Source organism: Plecotus auritus, assembly GCF_963455305.1.
Source record: "Plecotus auritus genome assembly, chromosome: 8".
Lineage (NCBI taxonomy): Eukaryota > Metazoa > Chordata > Mammalia > Chiroptera > Vespertilionidae > Plecotus > Plecotus auritus.
Window position 1 is genome coordinate 74,588,971 of NC_137782.1, and position 5,811 is coordinate 74,594,781.

The window sequence follows — 5,811 nt, forward strand, 5'->3', positions numbered from 1 at the left end:
AGACTGGACTGTCAGCCGAAAATCTGGGTCTGAACGTGCGAATTGTGGCTGTCAGTGACTAGTCAAAGTTAGGGCAGAACGGAGAGTGGCAAGACTGGTACAAGACAACAGAAGGGCAACAGTGCATCAAATTACTGCAGATCTTAATCAGGGATCTTCTCAAATGATCTCTGAACGCACTGTTCGCCGTACACTGCATTGTATGGGATATGGAAGCCGAAAGCCTGTTCGAACACCTTTGTTGTCTGCAGTTACCAAGATAAAACGTCTCCAATTCGCACAGGAACACAAGGATTGGACAGTTGAGCAGTGGAAAAAAAGCCATGTGGTCTGATGAATCATGTTTCCAGTTGCATCACGCAGATGGCAGAGTGAGAATTTCATGGAAATAGCATGAAAGCATGCACCCCACATGCATGAGTACAACCCTTCAAGCTGGTGGGGGCAGTGTTATGGTTTGGGGAATGTTTTCCTGGCATGGTTTGGGCCCTTTAATTCGTGTGGAACAATGATGAATAGCACAACATACCTAAGTATCGTTGCTGATCAAGTTCATCCTATCATGTTGATGGCATATCCCAATGGATATGGCTTCTTCCAACAAGACAATGTGCCATGCCATGGTGCTCGTATTGTGCAGGAGTGGTTTCAAGAACATGAGGGAGACTTTACCTTGCTTAGGTGGCCCCCACAATCACCAGATCTCAATCCAATTGAGCATTTGTGGGACGAAGTTAAAAGAGCCATCAGGCAGCTGGTTCCACAACCATCAAATCTCACAGAACTGGACAGTGCTATTCATCAGGCATGGTGTCAGATTCCTCCCATCACCTTTCAACATCTCGTGGAGTCAATGCTAAGAAGAATTGCCTCAGTATTGAAGGCAAAAGGTGGCCCAACGAAGTACTGATGGGGTGGTCATAATAATATGGCCACTCAGTGTGTATATATATACCAAAGTGTTTTAGAAAACATATCTAGCTACCATTTAATTGTGCTGATCATGGCCAAAATTTCCCCAATCCTTCATCACTGTTGTCCCATGAACTTATGCAATATGCTTTTTTTTTTTAGCTCATCCTAAAAAAAGTGGAGTTTACTTTCTTACCTGTAAATCTGGTTTGATTTTATGATTTTCTTTGGTCAGAACAATGCAGTGGAAGAGATGAAGTGCCAGCTCTGAGCCTAGGCTCAAAAGGTCTTTGGGTCTTCCATTCCCGTTCATGAAACCTGACAATGACAAACCTGAAAAAGTCCAGTGGAGGCTGCTGGAAGATGAGAGACCCCAGTCATTGGTGAGAGGACCAGGGCATTCTACCTGTTCCAGTTGTGAAACAAACCAGCCAACTCCAGTTCCACACCAGTTGACTACAACACGTGAATGAGCCCCATCAAGATCAACCAAGCTCAGGCTACATCAGCCAACTTGTCCAGTACACTTATAGACTTGTAAAAATAATAAATGATGGTTGTTTTAAGCAACCAAATTTTGGGGGATGATTTGTTACAATATTGTCATGACTAGAAAACTACTATACCAATGTTATCATATTTAACATGTTTAATGTTGCTTAACATTTCTGAAGGGAGCAAAAAAAGGTTTCTAAGGCTCTGATCTGATTAAGTTCCTTGAAATCAGAGTCTATTAGAGATAGAAAAGATATCAGCACTAGTCCTTAGCTACAGACAGTTTTACAGCTGAGCAAATAGAAGCCTAGAGAAGGGAAATAAATAGCCTTGCTTTGGACAGCCAGATAGAAGCAGCACAGGATGCTAGTCTTCTGTCTCCAAGGTCTTTGCTAGCCCTCAGTATGTTCTTTCATGAATATGCTCTGAGTTTTGCTTATCTGCCAACCAGCAAGTCTTCAAAAAAACCCCAAAACACAGCTTTTTAAAAGGGGATTACATTTACAGAGACCAATGCTTCCGAATTTACAATCTGATTCTCTGATTTCTAAAGGCCCTCTCAATTCTTTGTTAAAAGAAATCCCAATTTTGTCATTTGTCTTTTATGAAAAGATTAGTGGATTGTCTTTACCATCACCATAGCACTGCTTACTTAATCATCTATTATTTCTATTTGTCATTTGTCAAAAATTTTGCATGTTATAAAAAGCCTTCTTGAATGTGGCATGTTTTTTTACTCACCATTGAGTGAATTTCTTCACTGGTTTTTATTCACTTCCTTGGCAAGTTAGTACCTCAGCTTGCTTGCTTCTATTCTTTTTAAAGCACTGGTAGTCATTCTTTGCATCTCAGAGTTTATAACATATTTTCATGTAAATTATCTGATTTGCATTTCCCAATAATCCATTTTTGTCCACAGCAAGGAAACTGTGATTTGTACCAAGTCATGTGGATTGGAAAGAGAAGGGCTAGGTCGTGCTTCTAGATTTTTATTCAACAGTTTAATTTATACCAATGATATCACTTTGCCAATTTATAATCTGCACCTGTTTGGTCTATCTCGGTGCCAGTCATGCCCAATTTACCCATTCTTACTGAAATACCCTGGGCCAAACTGCTTCCTAAAGAAATAACCCCAGCTTTTTCCTGGCAGCGGGGTCTTCCATGAGGAGTGAGTGATCTCAAGTCCAGGGCCATTCCCTTCAGCTCCAAACAGGCCAAGATTTAAATTAAGAAATATAGGAAAAAGAGGAATCTTCCAGTCTAAAGAGAGAGGTAAACCTAGGCAGAGAGATAATAGCCAACTCCTAGTTCTACTCCATTTCCTTGGGACTTTCTGTTTCCAGTTCTAATCCATTTGTGTCCTTACATTAAACTATTGTCCTTAACAGGACTTGATTCCAACTCACACAATCATCTTACCTTTGTATGACATTTCAAATTTTTCAAAATAGTGATGTAATTTAATAAGCACAATTAATCTATCAAGTGAACTGCTATTAAGTACTACTATCTCTATTTCCAAAGGATGAAAATTACAGCTTTGAAAACAGATTAAGTGACTTGCTCAAGGTCATACAAAAAGGTAACAAAATTTAAACTCATGCCTCCTGCTTCTTGGTCCTAGGATCTTTTGTGTTTTATTTTTAATTGAAATTGGACATCTTTAGTGTGCTACACTGATGTCTCTTTTGATCTCCATTATTGGAAAATGTACAAAAAGAGCATGTCAGAGGACAGTTTAAGGCAAGGAAACCTCAGAGAACTGCTAAAAAAATCCTTACTGCCAGCAAGTGTGTTTCAAGGCAAGATACATGCCACTTTTCCCTTTCTACACCACACTGGCCTCTTACCATCTAGAAGACTATCCAATGACATTCAACAGTTTAGTCAAGAATCATGATTCTATTGTCCAAGATTTACATAACAATGCCAAAATATTATTAATTATCCAAAGAGAACATAGAACTATAATGCAAACACCCAGTTGACAATTTGCTCTGATAATGTGGAATGCAGATTGGCTGCATTTCATATTTATATAACATTCCAGGAGATGCCAAATAGATTAGATTATGGTTCTTTAAATACTAGGCACCACTGAATGTTTAGGATTAGAAGGATGAGGAGGAAAGTTAAGGTTTTGAAAATGTGCCTTGCAGACCTCCATCTACAAGGAGAGATGTTGACTGAGGGTCCCAACTGCTTCAGAAATTCATCTCAGGCAGGCCCATTTCTGGAAGACATCTCTGACAGCCTACTTTTGTTCAGGGACTCACTGATCTTGGGTGCTTCTTCACAACCTTCCTTCCTTCCCTCCCTCCTCCGCAGAAGCTGACCTTTATCATGGTCTGACAGTTCTCCCAGCCTTCCTTCCCATTTTTTCCCCAAGGCAGTTCTCCTAAAAACATTTTTGAATGGTTAATCACATCTTAATATCTGCTTCTTGGAAACTTTGGACTAGGAGGCAGATGAATTTTATATGTATCTTTAAGTGTATCTATTGGCCATCTGTATGCCTTCATTGGAGAAATGTCTATTCAAATCGTTGGCCCACTTTTTAATTAGGATTTTTTTTGTTGTTGTTATTGAGTTGTGTGAGTTCTTTTTCTAATCCTCCCCTGAGGTACTGATTTTAGAGAGACAGGAAGGGAGAAAGAGAAAAATATTGATGTGAGAGAGAAAACTCTATCGATTGCCTCCCATAGGTGCCCCAACTGGGAATCAAACCTATAACCTAGGTATGTGCCCTGGTCAGAATCAAACCCATGACCTTTTGGTGTATGGGATGATGTTCCAACCAACTGAGCCACCTGGCCAGGGCTGTATGAGTTCTTTTTATTTTTTTATATTAGTCCCTTATCAAATATATGACTTGCAAATATGTTCTACCATTAATAGGTTGCTTTTTCATTTTTTGATGGTTTTATTTGCTATGTAGAGCTTTTTAATTTGAAGATGTCCAACTTGTTTATTTTTTCTTTTGATTTTAGACTTTAAAAATAATCACCAAGACTTATGTCAATTAATTTACCACCTATGTTTGTTGTTTTTTTCCCCTAGGAGTTTTATGGTTTCAGGTTTTATGTTCAACTCTTTAATCCATTTTAACTTAATTTTTTGTGTGTGGTGTAAGACAGTCATTCTTTCATTCTTTTAGTTGTGGCTATCCAATTTTCCCAGCACTTACTGAAGTGCCAAATTAACAATTTCAGCTTTTCACTGTTGAGTATGATGTTAGCTGAGGCTTGTCATATATGGCCTTACTATGTTGAGGTATATTCCCTCTATATGCACTTTGGTGAGAGTTTTTATCATAAGTAGATGTTGAATTCTGTTAAATGCTTTTTATGCATATATTGAGATGATCATGAGATGTTTACCCTTCATTTTGTTAATGTGTTGTATCATACTAGAGGCTCGGTGCACAACATTTGTACATGGGGGCGGGGGGGGGGTGTCCCTCAGCCCGGCCTGCACCCTCTCTAATCTGGGACCCCTCAGGGGATGTCTGACTGCCTTTTAGGCCCGATCCCTATGGGTAAACCAGCAGTCAGACATCCCTCTCACAATCTGGGATTGCTGGTTCCTAACCGCTCGCCTGCCTGACTGCCTGATTGCCCCTAAATGCTTCTGTCTGCCAGCCTGATCGCCCTCTAACTGCTACCCTGCCAGCCCAATTGCCCCAAACTGCCCTCCCCTGCTGGCCCAATGGCCCCCAACTGCCCTCCCCTGCTGGCCCGATGGCCCCCAACTGCCCTCTCCTGCCGGTCTGATGGCCCCCAACTGCCCTCCCCTGCCAGCCCAATCACCCCCAACTGCCCTCCCCTGCTGGCTTATTTGCCCCCAACTGCCCTCCCTTGCCAGCCATCTTGTGGCAGCCATCTTGTGATGACATTGCGCATGACACTACCTAGGCTTTTATTATATAGGTTTGACCAATTTGGAAATGTTGGGCCATCCTTTCATCCCTGGAATAAATCCCACTTGATCGTAGTGTATGATGCCTTTAATGTATTGTTGAATCAATTGCTAATACTGTGTTGAGGATTTTTGCACTTATGTTAATCAGGGATATTGGTCTATATTTTCATTTTCTTATGTCACCCTTGTCTGGTTTTGGTATCAGGTAATGGTAGCCTTATAGAATGAATTTGAAAGAGTTCTATCCTATTTTTTTGGAAGAGTTTGAGAAAGATTGGCATTAAGTATTCTTTGAATGTTTGGTAGAATTTACCAGCAAAGCTGTCTGGTCCTGGACTTTTGTTTGTTAGGAAGTTTTGATTACTGACTCACTGTCCTTACTAGCAATTGGTTTGTTCGGGTTTTCTATTTAATCATGATTCCGTTTTGGTAGGTTGTGTGTTTCTAGGAATTTAATCTTCTAGGTTATCCAATTTGTTG